Source organism: Pleurodeles waltl, chromosome 12 (genome assembly GCF_031143425.1).
Source record: "Pleurodeles waltl isolate 20211129_DDA chromosome 12, aPleWal1.hap1.20221129, whole genome shotgun sequence".
NCBI classification, from domain to species: domain Eukaryota; kingdom Metazoa; phylum Chordata; class Amphibia; order Caudata; family Salamandridae; genus Pleurodeles; species Pleurodeles waltl.
Window position 1 is genome coordinate 540,204,643 of NC_090451.1, and position 17,514 is coordinate 540,222,156.

General features: G+C 47.8%; 1 protein-coding gene across 1 annotated transcript in view; it reads left to right on the forward strand.

The window, feature by feature from the left end:
- The window catches only part of TSNAXIP1 (translin associated factor X interacting protein 1), a 340,170-nt gene that overhangs the window by 749 nt on the left and 321,907 nt on the right, over nucleotides 1–17,514 (forward strand). The gene's annotated exons all lie outside the window — the stretch shown is intronic.

A 17,514-nucleotide genomic window follows, 5' to 3' on the forward strand; every position in this document is an offset into this window, starting at 1 on the left:
TCTTTGCTCTTAGGATCTATTTTTTCAATATATTCACGTGGTCCCCTTTTTTTAGCAGGATTGGGAGTACCATACATGCCAACTCTCCCGATCCAGGCGGGAGACTTCAAGTTAGTCTCAAGTCTCTCGATTCCTGCATGCCAAAACCCGATTCCTTTGCGGGCTTCTGCGGCAGGGACGTGTCTTGTGTAATTTGGAGTACGCACTGCCAGTAACCTGATGCTGCTGCAGGCCAATTCCCAACATTTTTTGTCACCCTCTTTTTGCCTGACATAGCGCTTTCTCCTTTCAGGTAAAAAAAAAAAAGCATATTTGCATTTTTTGATATCCTATCCTGCAGTATCACACCTGCAACTTCCACACATGACAATAGACCTAAATCTCCCACCTTCCTCTTCTAAAATGTTGGCATGTATGGAATACCCAGATCCATGCTAAAACCTGCTGGTAAGTACGTGATTAAAAAAAGCTTCTAGAATACATCCCAATTTGTATATTCCCTTGGGGGAGATAGCTCACTCCCTAGCTACGAAAAATGGGCTATAGTCAGAAAATTATGGGCCCTGGAGCGCAAGTAGTCCTACACCGTGGTCTCAGTTTGTTTACTTTACTAAACTGTTATAAAGTAAGCAAATCATGTTCTCTCTATTCTGCCATTCCCTTATCTACTATTTTGCCACAACTCTGAAGCAGACAATACAGAAAATGAGCATAATGGACATATTCCCATAAGAGTAGCATGTTTTTCATTCACACACAATTCTGATGTGGTAGCTCCTACTCTTATGATTTAGAATGCTTTTATGTAATTTATAAGTGCCATCTCATTGATCACTGACATTGTTCTAGGATGGAATGTTCTGTGTTTACCTTTAAAAAGTTGGTCAATTGTTGGTGAGCTCCTGGGCCGTTCATAGCGGCTCAATCTTCTTCCCTGTTTATCATTAAGCTTACAGCTGGTGTACATCTCTTTGGCGTGGAGCACGTCACTTAATTTTTTTGCAACAAGAGTCAAGGTCTCAGGAGCTCCATGCCATTGTTTTGAGGTACTCTTTATGGGATTTTTGTTCTCTGTGTGTTTTTGCTATGCTGTGTTTCTCTGTACCTCAAGGTCCAGGAGGTGTGCTAGTACATCCTGCAGAGTACTTTGTCACTTTTACTTGTTTACAAGGATTTTGTTTGCCCCAGGGTTCTCTTGGAATGACTGTTGGGACTTGCATTCTTGCACTTGAGCCCATGCTGGTCTGTCTTATCCTGTGACCGTATGCACAAGTGCTTCCTTGCAATTGGTATTTGATTCACAACAGGTTTGACTTATTCTTAAGTCTGTAGCTGTTACACACCCGTCTGCCTGGACAAAGGCTCACATCATCTCACTACATTTCTTTCACTAATGGTACATTTCAGTTTTACATAAGACCATGTGAGCTGGCTCTTGCCGCTTCTACATCCCAGAAGGAGGCGATCAAAATGTTGATAGGAATTTATAATATTGTTGTGTTCCAGGATGATATTTTAATTTTTGCTATAACACTATATATTAATGATAAAGTCCTGAATAAAGTATTTGGTGATTTGTTGGAAATTGATTTCACTGTAAGGAAAGACAAAATCAACTTTGGGGTGAATGAGGTGGAGAATGTGGGGTATGTGTTGTCAGCAGATGAGATTAAACTCAAACCTGGTTTAATTATTTGGGTACTGAAAGCTCCACATGCATGTGACCAAGAACGCCGTTAATTTTTAGCCTTGTGCAAATATTATTCAAAATTTGTGAAAAAGTATGCAAGCCTTACAGAAATTTGCAGAAACGTATTCCCACGATTTTGTGTCGTCTCCACAAGAATATGAAAGTCATCAAACAAATCCTAATTCCTACACCGCCTATTCAGAGTGTCTTAAAACATTTGTAATGGTATTGGTAGACGCAAGTGCATATGGCCTGGGGGATGTGGTGTCTCAATCTAGGAAGGTCACACTAGGGTTTGCCTCTACACGGTTGAAAGCTGTGAAATATAGGTATTCTGTCAAAGAAAAAGTAATGTTTGCCTGTACTTGGAGAGTGATAAAGTTAAAGTCCAGTTTGTCGGGACTATCATTTTGTTTAAGAACAGATTCTCTCCCTTTGGTTGACATTTTATCTCCAAAACAAATTAAGAAATCCACTGCTCTGTTAGCTAGGCTGTCGAAAGAGTTGCTGAAATTCAGTTTTGAGATTGTGCACATGTGATGGTAAGAATGTAGGAGTGTACTTTCTGTCTAGGTAACCGATTGATGACCAACAAGGCAATGTGAAGATTGATGAGTGTACTGTGGCTGAAGTGATAGATCATGTGGTGTGCGCTAATATGAATAATTGATACATTGAGCTAGAGAAGAATGTTGAGTTGAATTGAGCTAGCGAAGAATGTTGAGTTGCATTGAGCTAGAGAAGGATGTTGAGTTGGAGGAAGTCACTGATTTTGTGATAAATGAATGACCCAGAGAGAAAATGTCAAAGGCCACTTTGCAGCCTTTTCACAAAGTTGCGGATGAGTTATCTCTAGAAAGTGGGCTTTGAGTGAGCGACGACAAGCTTATGACTCCTAGCTGATAAAGCAGAATTTAGAAACGGCATATGCTGGCCATTTGGGCATGAGTGCAACCAAACAGAGGGTACGTGATAGTTTTTTGATGGCCTGGCATGGACGGGATGTTGAAGACGTGATTCGTAGTTGTTTACAGTGTTATTGCAGTGACAAATACATTGTCACAGCTGTTCCTGCTCTTACAGTCTCACATTCTGTCTTTAGCCATAGACTATTGTTATTTTAAAGATGTGCAGAAGTGTAAAACTACTAATATATCTCAGTGGGGGGAAATAGACCCCAATGATTCACAAGCGTCCTCCAGCCATTGTCTGCAATCTGGTTAAATATTACTGTGGGATGCTTTAAAGATTTTGAGGCCAGTGCCTGCTGGTTCGTAGCCCCATTACTGCAAGTATGTATATTCCTCATTTAGCATGTCTACAGATGCTTTTCTTTTCAAAGCTGTCTTATGGAGGATGCTTTTTTGCAGCAGCCCATGGCTCCAAATCACTTTACACCTGAGTGAAATTACTGGCCTCCACTCTCTTTATGTGATACACAGAATTAATACTGTGCTCCTATTTTACTATAAAATGTTCCTACACAGGCCTTGAAAAATCATAAAATTGTTATTAGACCTGCAGGTCGAGAAACTTGAATAATTTACTCGACCTAACTATAATGTACTTGACCTGTAAACGGGTCTCAAATTGTGTGATCCTAGGCAAATATTTTATTTTAAGAGTCACCTTTTCCATCATTCTCACATATGAGTGCATCATCAAATATGTGAGTTCAGCATTTCTGCTGTACAAAAAAACTCTTTTGTTTGGTTAAATAGACTAAGGCCCAGATTTACAAGCGGCCTGTGCCACCGATGCGTCACTTGTTTTGACGCATTGGAAGCGCAGACTGCTGACCCATATCTGCAAGGCCACGCAAAGCCACTTTACATGGCCTTGTATAGAGTAAGGCAACCCAGCGCAAGTTGCTGAGTTGCCTTATTTTGCGTCGGGTAGGCATTTCCATGGGTGTTGCGTGGGTGTTCCCGTGCAACACCCATGGATTTTGATGCATTCCCAGGTTTACAAGGATTTGTATACCTAGGAATGCTTCAAAACCCTACACCAGTCTAGGGGTGGCATAGAAGTGACACAACAGGGAGAAATATCTTTATTTCTCCCCGTTTTTTCCTCTTTCTATGTGTGCTGCATTTTGCAGCAAACAAAGAAAGAAAAAACTCCTCTTGGGTTTGTCTTTGTGCTAGGAGGTGCCTTTAATTTCACAGTTTACATTTTTTTTTTTTATGAAGAACTTTATTATTTTTTTTGCGAAAAACAGAGAAATACATGGTACAACAAGGTCATCTCCCTCTCCTCAACCAGCTACTATGCAGTATTGAACAACAAAATAGACAGCACTGACACATTCTGAATGTAAAACGGGGACTGTCTCGGCAGGATGCCCCTCAGCCTGACACCTATGGTTTGTTTTAGGACCCGGTACCCCAGATGGCCACCCATTTACCCCACACTCTCCCGAACCTGTTCGGGCATCCTCTCGCTTCATAAACAAGTTTCTCCCGCTAGGCACACCAGTCTACTCCACGGCGCCATTTGGCCAAAGTCGACGCCACCTCTGCTTTCCACCCTGCCACAATGTCTCTTTTGGCCACCAAACATGCCATCCCCAGGAAGGTTCGGTCTGCTCTGTTAGACCCCACTCCCTCCATGACCCCCAATAAAAGCGGCAATGGGGCTGCGGTCACCTCCACCTGCAGGACCTCAGGAATCTCAGCAACTACCGCCCTCCAATAGGAAGCAATAATCGGGCAGGTCCACACCATATGATAGAAGTCGGCATCAGGGCTAGAACACCGGGGACAGTCGGCGTGGGATCTGAGACCTGCCTTATATAACCGAATGGGTGTGAGGTACACCGTGTGTAGGTAATATGTCTGCAGTACATGGAATCGGGTGGCCATAGTCATGGCCCTAGGGACCATCAGCGCATCCCTCCAATCCTCCTCATCTATGGGGCCCAGCCACTCCTCCCACCTCCGACGGAGCTTATCCAAAGGCACAGCGGTATTGAGAACTAGCGAGCGGTAGATCCGTGAAACCCGCCCCTGCCCAGACTCCCCATCAACACTTTCGCCTCCATGGGACTGAACTCTGGGAGGACTTCGCCCCGCCCCGACATGTACGTGTAATGCGTGCCGGAGTTGGAGGTATTTGTGAAACTGGGTCATGTTAAGTGAAAAGTGTCATTGAAGCTCTTCAAAGGACCGCCTGTGCGACCCCTCCCAGACATCCCCAAGCAGTGAAATTCCGATGAGGTTCCATCTCCGAAACCCCTCCAAGGCCGTGATCCCCCCAACCATCTCCCGTGCCACAAAGGGGTCCGCTGGGTGAGACGGGCCCACCATCTTGACACCTTCTGGGCCTCACGCCAGCCTGTCAATGCCACCCTTGTCACATCCGGGGTCGCACGGGGGAGGGGGCAGCCGTACAGCACACCAAGCACCTTGGGGAAACCCAACATCTGAAGTTCCAATTGGTACGCCGTATTTGACCAACCCCCCCACCCCCCTCCAGCCGTTTATCACCAACAGGTGCATCGCAAGATAATAATAGATATTAGACGTCCCCAGTCCGCCCTCATAAACATCCCTCTGGCAAGTGCCAAGGGCCAGCCTAGGCCGGGCACCGCACCACAAAAACTGCCTCGCCACCGCCTCCATATCTCTAAACCATTTCCGTGGCACAGGATGAGGGACATTTTGTAACGGGTAAAGGAACCGGGGGAGGATCATCATTTTGTACAGTGCTATTCTTCCCAGTAGGTTAAGGGGCAGGATCCGCCAGCGCTGAAGATCCTCTTGGACCCTCCGTGTGAGCGGGGAAATGATGAGCGCCCAGGCCAGCTCCGGCAGCAAGGCCATCTGCACACCCAGCTATTTGAAGCTGTTACGCCTAATAGGGATGTCCTGCTGCCAGTCCACACAGTCTCTGGAGGGGTGCAGAGGCACCAACAGGGACTTGCCAGGATTTAGGATCAGGCCAGAGGCCTCCGGGAACAGGCCCAGGATCTGCAGTGCCCGAGGGCCGCTGCGGGCAGGGTTGGCCAGAAAAAGAAGCATGTCATCGGCATAGAGTGCCAGTCGGTCTTCCCGCCCAGAGGGCCAAGACCATCCGTCCATCAGGGGGTCCTCCCTCAATAATTTTGCCAATGGTGCTATCGCCAGCGTGAAAAGAAGCGGGGATAGGGGACACCCCTGGCGGGTGCCCCGGCAAAATGAAGAACGGATCAGAGATCACCCCATTAACCTGCACTCACGCAGTTGGATTGGAGTAGAGGAGTTTCACTAGGCCGCGAAACCTGGGGCCAAGCCCATTACGCCATAACACCTGGTCCAGGTAAGTCCAGTCCACGGTGTCGAAAGCCTTTTCAATATCTAGTAGGAGGAGCGCCAAAGGAGGGGGTCAAGACTCCTCAGTGCGCCAGAGCTACATGCAGGAGCCTAATGCAATGCCTAGTGCCACGCGTGGGCATGAAGCTGCATTGATCTGGGTGAATCAGCAAGGGCAACACCCCTTTCAGCCTAGTTGCGAGGATCGTGGACAAAACCTTGATCTCAGTGTTGAGGAGGGAGATAGGGCGGTAAGCAGAGCAATGCCGTGATGGGGGACAAGTCTTGGGAATCACCACTATGGTGGCCTGATCAAGGCCCGGGGGGAAGCCGCCTGTCTGCTCGGCCTCCTCATACATAGCGAGTAAGTGGGGGGCCAGGATTTCACTACACTTGCTATAAAGCTCCACCGGAAAGCCGTCCGGGCCCGGTGTCTTGCCCGCAGCCAATTTCGCAATTGCGCCCCTCACCTCCTCAAATCAAATCATTAGCATTTATAAAGCGCGCTACTCACCCGTGCGGGTCTCAAGGCGCTAGGGGGAAGGGGTTACTGCTGCTCGAAGAGCCAGGTCTTGAGAAGTCTCCGGAATGCGGAGTGGTCCTGGGTTGTCCTGAGGATGGTGGGGAGGGTGTTTCAAGTCTTGGCCGCCTCAAGGCTGATGGCCTCATCCAGGCTACATCTTTCGACCAATGAAAGCCTTGGGAGGACAACATCTCCAAGTAGGGGCGCCTCTCTTTCCACCTGCGTCCGGGGCCGCTTCTCATAAAGACGCGCATAATAGATGGCGAAGCTCTGCGCAATGTCTCTAGGCGATGTGGAGAGCGCGCCTGACTCGTCAACTATCTCAGGGATAACTCTACCCGCTAGCGGCCAGGTCGCCAACCAATGTAGCAATTTACCATTTTTGTCCCCCCAACCGTATACCCGGGCTGCTGAGGCTCGCAAGATATACTTTGCTGTTTCAAGAACTGAGTGCCTGATCTCCTCTCTAACCAGGGCAAGTTGCCTCGAGACTGAGGCTTGAGTAGAGACAGCGAGTTGGCGTTCGAGTCGTAATGCCTTGGCTTCAAGGACAGACACCTTGAGATTATGTGCGCGCTCCTGCACACGCAGGAGATGTTTGGCTTGCCCTGGAGCGTGGCCTTGCAAGCCTCCCAAACCGTACCAGGTGATTCCACGGACCCTAAATTGTGTTCAAAGTATTGAGTGAGGTGGTCTGGGTATACTCCCTACCTTGGAGGTACCAGGCATTCAGACGCACCGTTGGGCGCTGGAGGGGGTCTGTGTCCCCCAGACGGATTTGTACCGGTGCATGGTCTGAGACCCCGTGTGGCAGTATCTCCGCCCCAGTGACACTGGAAACATCCAGTGCTGGCATGAAGATGAGGTCGATTCTGGCATGTGTATGGTGCGCCGCCGACATGTGGGTGCACTGCAGTTTTCTAGGATGCCATAACCGCCATACCTCGCAAAGGCCAAGGCTCTCGGCCCAGCTCCTCAATCCAGAAGCTCGATGGGAGCGAGTTAAGGACACCGGACCAGAGATGTCCAACGTTGGGTTCAAATTAGAGTTGAAATACCCACCCAGGAGGGTCAGCCCCGGCGGGAGCCCCGATAATACGCCCTGGAAAGCAAGTAAAAAGCATTCAAACGCTCCAGGCGGGGCGTAGGTGCTCAGGATATTAATCGGTTGCCCCCGGAACGTACTGGACACCGCAACGTAGCACCCTTGTGAGTTGGACTGAACAGTAGTTATCACTATGGGGAGAGAACGGTGTAGCAAGACCGCCACCCCTCTGGATCCCCTGGAAAACCCCGCGTGGTAGACTCTGTCGTATCCCCCCGTGTGAGCATGGGGCATTTAGTGCCAAGCAAGTGAGTCTCCTGGAGCAGAACGACAGATGGGGCATACCTGCGAAGTGTATTAAAGACCGCTGACCGCTTGATTTTGTCCAGGAGCCGGTTCACGTTCCATGAAAGAACCTGCATCAAGGGGGGGGGGCGCGTGGGCCACAATAATGAAACTGTGTGTCGCATGTCCGCTAGTGAGCTCGGGAGTGAACGGTCAAGAAAATAGAAGAAAGGGAAAGTGTGACAACAGCTGAACCACCGTGAAACATCACAACATAACGACTTGAGTAACACCCCACCCCTCAACTGCCCCCCTCCCTATACTTCCATACCTGAAGCATCTGTCGCCCGAAGACCCAACCAGAACCTGAGGAGCAAATTCCCTAACATCAGTGTAGAATGGTGTGGTGGACCCCTCCATTCAGCCGGATCGTCTGCAATCGAGCCCCCACCCATCCACCACAACCATAACCAAGATGGATGCACCCTACTCGGGTTCACCAGTCCGTGAGCACGCTGCCGCTCATCCTCATGAGATCGCAGGAGTCTGACTGAGACGATCCTCCTCCTCCACTTGTGCAGGACCCCGACCCCTGGGGCATCCAGGGGACTCTCTCCAGCCAGGCGACTGGAATCCCGCTGCGAGTCCACGTCAGCCAGGCTACCCGGGCCGCTCCTCCTCCTGCGGCGGGACCTGGTGCGTCTTTGTCTTCCCCGCGTGCCCGCATGGGCGGCAGGGCCAAGAACCGGAGACCCCTCCCAGACCAGAGGGGGCCCTTCCGAGCCACGCGGCCCTCCTCAGTCAGCCAGTCCCATGCCGCCTCGGGTGACTCGAAGAAGAAAGACCTCCAATCCATGAGGACCTTCAATCAGGCGGGGAAGAGAAGCATATATGTGAGCTGCATCGACCTGAGTTTTTGTTTAACATGTTCACATGAGCGACTCCTGGCCTGGACCTCCCGAGTATAGTCTGGGAAGACAAGGATCCTGTGGTTTTCCCATCGGAGGTCTGGGCACAGCCTGGCCTCTCTGAGGATGGTGTCTCGGTCTTTAAAGTTCAAGAATCGGGCGATCATTGGTCTTCTAGGCCCGCCAGGCGGGGGCCTGGGTGCGAGCACCCTGTGCGCCCGTTCAATTGCAAACCAGGGGGAGAGGCGCTGCTCAGGCATCCAGGACCTAATCCAGCTCTCCAAGAACTCAAGCGCCTGGTCTTCCTCCGCCCCCTCGGGGAAGCCAACAAAGTGGAGGTTATTGCGCCTAGAGAGGTTCTCCGCATCTTCGGCCCGGCGGTGCAGTTTACCCGTGCGGGTCAGCAAGTGAGCCACTTTAGTTTTAAGATCTGCAAGTTCATCCTCCGCTTGGGAGACTCGGCCTTCCACCTCTGTGATCCAACCCACAGCAGTCAGGAGGTCTTGTCGTAACAACCCCACATCCTCACGTACTTCACCAATCTTAGTTTCCACTACTAGTTGCGAGGACTGGATAGCTCGGAGGATAGCCTCACACCATCAGGTGTCAACCCCCCAGACTCCAGATCTCCCACATTCTGGGGGGGTATTTGCGTGGTGTACTGATCAATCCGTTGCTGGGACACCGGAGGCTGTCTGCTAGCTCTGTCCTTCCCCATATTGCCTCACCCAGCTGACCCAAAGCTGCGCCCTAAGCCGTGTGCCCCCCTCTCTGGGCTGCCGCAGTTGGCCTCACATGGCACCGCACTGCTTTGCTTAAGGCACCCCCCATCACGCCCGCGTAGCTTGTCCTCTGTCCAGGGGCGCCTCCAGCGGGCCCCGACAGCTTCTCGGGCCAGGGGGAGCAGCCCAGCAATCCGCCACTCTTCGTCACATGGGCCTCCGCACGCCACACCCTCCGGGGCAGGCCCAGGACCCAAAGGTGACTAGGCCCGATCCTCCTCCGTGTAGGTCCATCCCCGCTCGGTGCTCTTCTGAGCATCCCTGGTCACCTCACTGCCCTGCCGCGTGTAGGCCAAACCATCACCGCTTCTCTGTCAAGGCCGCAAGCCTTGCTTCCACCGCCTCGCCCTCCTTCACATGGATCACCGTCCTCTGGCAATGCTGTTCCCCGGGCTCTTCATCCAGGGCCCGCCGCTATGCCACTGAACTTCTCAGGCAAGGCGGCCCTCTCGCCACCGCAGCGCCGCCTCTTACCGGGCCGCAGCCTCACTCCGCTCCCAGGGGCTGGCCCAGGCCTGGCCGCGGCCCCAGCACGCCTCGTCTCCGCGTGGGCTCACTACGCCCAGCTCACCACTGCACTACGGTCCCGGGGGTGGTGCCCGCTTCACCTCTCCGCTCTCAGGTCCCGGTACTCCTGAGCGGCTGCTCCGCCGAGGGCCGTCCCCCGCCTGGACCACAGCGCGGTGCCCCGATGTCGGCCCCTCCTTCAGCTGCGGCCGCTCTGGACGCACCGCCAACATGACTTCGGGCGGCTCCTCTATCGCTCCTTAGCGACACTCACGGGGCTTGTGCCGGACCCCTAGGCTTGCCCCTCATACCAGGGCTGCCGGGGATAACTTGGGATGGCGGGGGCTACTACAGGTGGATGACGGAGGGGTCCGGAGCACTCTCAGAGTGCGACCGCCACCTTGACCCCTGAAGCCATGCCCTCATTTCACAGTTTTTAAAGCAGGTCAGACAGGTCACCTTACACAATCCTGGAACTCTACAGTCAAAATGGAAAAAGACTAAGTGACTTTTGACCTCTGCCTCTGAACACAGAGCAAATGTAACAAGAACATATGTTAAAGGTATTCTTTTCACTTTCTGACTGAACATCTGTTCTTTGTCAACTTGCCAGAAGGGGTGAGTAGTCCTAAAAATAGTTTGACCTGATAAAAAATGACTCGCCTTAGTTAGTCGTGGAGAAGATTTTTCAAGCCCTGCTAGTTTTTTTTACCTTGAATTAAAGCATCTACTACTCGTCCTCCAGCCTACTTTCAAACTTATAGAGAGGGTTTAAAGCTAGTTCTCAGGCCCACCCCCATTAGTTGCACCCAGCTTTGTTACTATCATTTGTTACCTGGCAACTGACTTGTTCTGAGTGTTTTGTTTAATGTTGATGGGTAAAGGGTATTCCTGGTGCAGTTAGAGCACCCGTGTGGGAGGAGTGTGTATTGGTTTCTTTTCATAAGGTTCACATCACTGCACAAATTGCCAACTGCATACAATGACAACAACTCGCAGATGGTTCACAACCTCCTTATCAATGCACTTAATCTTAATTCATCCAGTTATGTATCACATACTTCTACATGTCAGAAAGCAGACAGGTATCACATTATTATTGCTGCCCCGCAGGTGACCCATTCGGTGCTCATGCATATCCAGTTTGCTGGTAGATGAACAGAGCACCATGTAGCCTTCTTTTACTCTGCTTATGCCCAAGAGGGTCATCACACTGGTGAAATACGACACCAGGTTTCATGTAAAAGGCTCGCTGGCAGACGAGCAAGGCAGATAAGTGATCCTTTGGGGCTGGATGGGTGCCACCAGCATCACTAGAGTGAACTGTTATGGCCTGAACAAAGATGACTCCGCCTTCTATACCAACTTGTGTCGGATGATTGAATCCACCAGCTCTCGATCGCTGATCGGGGTAAAGACTTAAGCTGCGTGCTGCAGTGGCACATGGACAGGTCCTTGGCGGCATTAAAAACCAGGTCAGAAGCAGCTAAAAGATTACAAATGATAATGACTGAATATAAACTACTAGATGCTTGGAGACATAAAAACCAGCGAGGAACAGAGGGCTGCTCTACTCCATTGTCTATGACATGTGCTTCAAGTTTAACTATTGGCTGGTCACCCCAGTCGTGGGAACATGGAGAGTTGGTGTGCATCTTCTTGCCAGCATAGTCTGACCACTCCCCAGTATTACTTCAATTGCATTGGCCAGATTCACGATTGTTTGGCTGACTTTGGCTCTTTAACCCTGAACTTTTAACTGACAGTCTATTTAGTGAGGTGATTGTATAGTATTTTAAGTTCAACCTGGGCTAAGTGGACCATCTGAGCTCTGTATAGGAGGCCTTTAAGGCAACAGCAAGGGCACTCTGGATCTCCAAGCAATCTGGCGTTCACAAGTCCCTTTGGCAACACTTGAGCAGGCTGGAGAATAATATCAGACAGCTGGAGGGGAGATTGGGGTAAGATGAGAGCAGACCAGTATTTTAGCAAATCAATAAAATCACCTAATACAATGAAGTGGCCGATATAAAGCAGAAATACTGTGGCAAATATGCTATGGCCCACCTTTGCTGGAGGGTACGTGGGCTAGAAAGTTTCTAGCAGCGTTGATCAAGCATCCGTGGGTGGGCATTCTGGAAATTGTAGACAAGTAGCAGCCTACAGGCCACTGATAAAACAATGGGAGCATTCACTAACTATCTTACTGATCTCTACACCTCGAAATCCAGCAGCTCCCCAGCACAAGTACACATATCTAGATGACACCATCAATAGCATGGCTAGGGGGCAAGCAGAACATTCTTAATACAACCTTTCGGGCTTGTGTGACAAAATAAAGGAACCCATTTATGGGGCTCCTGATGGGTAACGCGCCAGGGCCAGATGGTCTCCTAGCTGAGCTTTATAAACAATATATTGACTTACTAGCACCACACTTGTTAGCAGTATATGATGAAGGCCACCAGCAAAACATACTCCCCCTACTATGTGTGAAGCACTACTGCTACCACTACTAAAGCCAGATCAACCACCTCACAAATGTGACTCCGTTTGGCCACTGTGAATAATTAATTGTGACTCTAAAATTGTGGCCAAATTAATTGCAAATTGTCTTACACCCATATTGTCAGATCTGATAAGGCCAGAACAATCTGTATTTGTACCATATTACTTCACCTTCCATAACCTACACCCATTGTTTACACTCCCTAATGACACAGACCCAGACCTAGACATGATGGCAGTCTTCCTGGACATAACCAAAGTGTTTGGCTCTCTGGTATAGGGCTACTTCTTCAATACCCTTGCAAGGATGGGACTGCCTAGCCCAATCATGGATTGGATCAAATTAGGACACTGCTCTGTTGGCTTGTCTTCGTATTAACCACACTACAGAACAACCATATGCCGTTGTTCCTAACCTGTGGTCCTCTGACCCCTGGGAGTCTGTGAGGCTTACTCAGGGGGCCTGCAATTGTTTTTCAAAATGAAATAATAAAAAAATGAATAAATGAAAAAAACGGGGTGACAAACAACTGGAAGAAGTCTTGGTAAATCCCGCTCACTGCTAATGTGAAATCTTTACGTCAGTGTTTCCCAAACTTTTTTGACCTGTGGCTCCCTTGACCTATTGGCTGTGGGCTGCGGCTCCCCATTATGTTACTTTATTTTTCATGGGTGGGGGGGATGTATGCACGGCCTCGGGAGTACTACCATTTTTTCCACTGGAAATAATACTAAGCACTTGACTCCTTGTGCAGAGCAATAAATGATATTTGGGCTCTTTACTAGAAAGGCCTTAATCAGGCTTCACTAAGATCTGAGCACGGCCTACTAATGCTGAGGGATTACTATACAGGTCTGTAAAATCTGTGCTCTCTTTATGCTCCCCACTAGTATACGTTACGTAGGCAGCTCACCAAGATTTAGGCTCCCTCCTACTGAGGCATCATATAGGTGTCGATTTGCTAAGTCACTTCTACAAAATAAAACGTAAGACCTTGAAATTCATGGTGCCGAGGAGATAAGTGAAAGAGGCGGGGATCATTTGATGAGAAGAGCACCCCCATTCTCACGACTAGAGTGAGCTGTCTCCTCTCCTTCCTCCCCTCCTACAGCAACTTGACAAATATCTGATAGACATTTGTCCGGTTTTCTTCATCGTGCGGTAATTTCATATATTACACAATAATGATTGCCATACCATACATGCCAACATTGTAGAACTGAAAGTGGGAAATTTTAAGAACAAAATCGGGCAAATGTATTTTCCTCATTGACATATTTAAGGTGAGAGCAATTTCAGACAGGAGACAGCTAAAAAAAAGTTAATTTTGCTTTTAAATTTGGGAGTATCTCGTCAAAATCGGGTTGGCATGTTTGCAACAAATATTATATTTGTTATCTTTGGTTCAGTGGTTTGCAAATGTCTCAATAGTTTAAAAGTGGAAAATTATCACCTGAAAAACAGAGCAGATTCTAAAAAAAAATATTTAAAAGGCACCTCGTTATTTGCCCACAGAATGATTAAATTATTCAAATCAAAAGGACCTCAGAGCCCTGTAAGATGATGCATTAGTGCAGTAAGTGCAGCTGGTGCACAGGGATACTAGGGGGACTGTACCCCAAGCATGGTTATTTTTAGTAACCAACGGGGAGGAAAAGGGATTCCCATTGTCTTGTTCGCATTAGGGCTAATTACACCTTTGCTAGGCCACTGCTTTTATTTAAATTTACATTGATTGAGCCAGTGTTCTGAATTAGCACCCCAGAAAAGTGCAGCACACCAGGACTATGCGTGACAGTTCATGGCCACTAGAGGGCGCTGCAGGATTTACTAAATAGGAGACAGTGCGTATATCCACCACAAACTAGTTTTCATTATTTAGGTCCGAATCATAAAATGGAAAATCAACGGAATGCAGATTAAACAATTCTGTTTTAGTGCTCGAAATCGAGCGAGCCTTCCTAAGTGGCTATGCCCCTTGCAGGCTGCTGATACTGATCTTCCACTGATATGTATTTTTTTTATTATTGTCATTTAACTCAATGTGGAGGGCAATATATGTATGCATTGGTTCCCAAACTGTGTGCGGCGCCCCTGGCTGGTTTTGACGGCGCACAGGGGAGCCACGGCGCACAGATTGGGAACCACTGCTTTACGTCAAACTACCCATTAGAATGGTGTGATGCCTCACTCAAGTATCTGCGCATAAAGACAATTCAGAACCCATAGTTGGTTATCCAAGAGAATTATGGGACTGCTGTTATCCAGATAAAAGGGCAAATCACATGCTAGATAGCCCTTCCGGTATCTCTAGCAGGCCTTATCAGTTTCAGGAAAATGGTTATATTGGCCAAACCTCTTTAACTCTTCATTTATATACCTGTTGTGTATAATAAATCATTGTTCTGTACATAAAAAAGGCAGTTGTTATGACTAGCATTGGCGAGTAAATGAGCTAGGATCGGCTGGGAGAAACTGAGTCCCCCTTTTCACTCTGGTAGCTTTCAGGCACCAGATCCTGAATTAAACCATTTTTGTGCACAAGCACACTTCGCATGCTATTGGTAGTGACCACCTACACGCCACATGCTGCAATTCAAATAGATACCATGGATCTTCTGTTCATGTCACTGATAGGCATACCACTCTCATGATTGCCATATAAGGTTATCTTCCACGGCCTGCGTGATCAGGGCTTGGGCTTGGGAGGGTCAGTCTGGGATAACTGGGAGGTTTCTTGTCTACTCCCGCAAACTTACACTACGGAACCACCCATTGCTGTCAGCAAAACATGAACCCATGGCCCGGCCTTACTTCTAGAAATTGTGTTTTACAATGGGGTGACATATACAAGAGTGACCGCTTCATCTCACCTGAAGAGATTTAATTAACCCTCCCATCCCACTCCTTTGGACACACTTATCCACTATCACCTTTGCAGCGTCAGCTGGCAGGCAGACCCTGCCTTCCCCTCAGAACCTAACCCTCTCCTAGTACTAGATAAACCTTTAGGCATCACAAATACGAAGCACCTGATAACTATATTGTACTGGTCAACGCAGGACGAGATCCCATTGAGATTGTGTTCAGCTAGGATCAAATGGGAATGGAAGTATCTCCCACTACCTGGAGGTTCTGTTGTACCCAAACGTCCATGATATCCTCAAGCAGTAGGTTGGAAATTATACATTGTAAATTCCTTAAGCATGCATACTACATCCCCAAGGTACTATGACATTTTGGTCTTCGAGAGGACTCTCGCTGTAAGAGGTGTGGGACACCGGAGGCTGACTTTTTCCATCTGTCCTGGCCTTATGATAAGGTATGGATATATTGGACTAAAATGTTGGCCACAATGTCCATTATGATTGAATGTGACAATCCACTCGACCCCAAGGTGGCCCTTTTGGGGTGGGTGGCAGAAATCCCCCACAGTCCGCAAGAGGCTGTTTGCATTGGCGCTATTACTAGCCGTGCATTTAACTGCTTACGGTTGGGTCAGAGGAGAATGCCCATAGTTTAAACAATAGCTAGACTCATTGGTATACTGCAATGAACAACTTGTGTTGTATGCAGAACTTGTATTCCCCTCTTTTTGTGCAAGGGATATCGGGGGCCCACTTAGGAACTATTTATTACAACGTACAAGTAGTGATGATGGCATGTCCCAGTAATATCATGGAGTTCCTCTGCTTAAAATACTGATCCCTGCAAAGTTCCAGATTATGATGACACACACCCTGAATGTGAATAGATGGAGATGGGTGGGCATGCCATCTAGACTGGCTTGGGAAATTAACATACCTCTGTGATAATCCAGTTGCTAGCTAGTACTTTGCCTTTCATTTTGTATGTGCTCTGCACATCAATAGTGGCTCTGTCCCTCTGACCTCAGCACTGCTCTGTAATACTTGTATAGCAAACATCCTGGGCTGTCTGAACTGATGAACTTTCTTTGCTTTTGTTCCTTTCTGTAGTGTTTTCTTGAAATTATAAATAAATTAATATAAAAATGGTTTCATATGGGGGCTGCAGCAGCAAGTGGGTTGATATCTCCTTTAAATCCGGATTAATGAACCGGATGTAATCATGTGGCAAGGTTACGTTAAATTCACTAGTCAATAAGGGCAGCCCTGGAAGTTGGAAATCAAGGAATTTGTCTGAAATCATGGTTCTTCATTGTCGCTCTTGTAGACCAGTACATTCAGTGGTATGATACTATTGTACACACCTCAGAACATTGTTTATATTTGTAATATCTAAATTGCATGAAAATGTGAAGGCTTCAACACACTTGTGTACTAGTGGTACTTGATGCTTATGGCCTAGTCCTTTGAAAATTGTAATCCCATTTCTGAAAGGTAGTAGTAAATCTTAGCTCATCAAGCAGTGCGTTGCATAACCTACATGCCTGTATAACAAAAGAAAATCTACCCCATACTCTAGCTCTCTTTATTTCATGCTAGACTGTGTGTCATGATCACATTTTTGCTACACAATCTCAGTTATCTTTTTTTTTATTAGTATTGTGTCCTATCACCCAGATTTGTAAAATGGTCCTCAATTTAACTAACAACTGTCCCAAGTTTCAAATATTTGGTTGGTTACAATTTGTTGGTGCTCTATATATTCTTGACGGTGTGATCCTACAGTCCTGATTATATCAAATAGGTGAAAAAGGGTATCTCTGCACACTATTTCAACTATATTGAGAAGTTGAGATTGGCTTTAAACTGCACGGTGTAAGCAAGTTTATTGCCAATTTCACTTATATGACATAGAGTAGCCGACATATGTTTCCCTGTGGCTGTTTCATCTGGGACTTTTTCAAAGCTATAGGGTGAGCTATAATTGTATTACTTGTATGTTGGATTTTGTATACTTTTTAAATATATATATATATATATATATATTAGATACAGAATAGAAATAAACCACATAAATCCATAGGTTCCTACTCTTTAGTATCATCA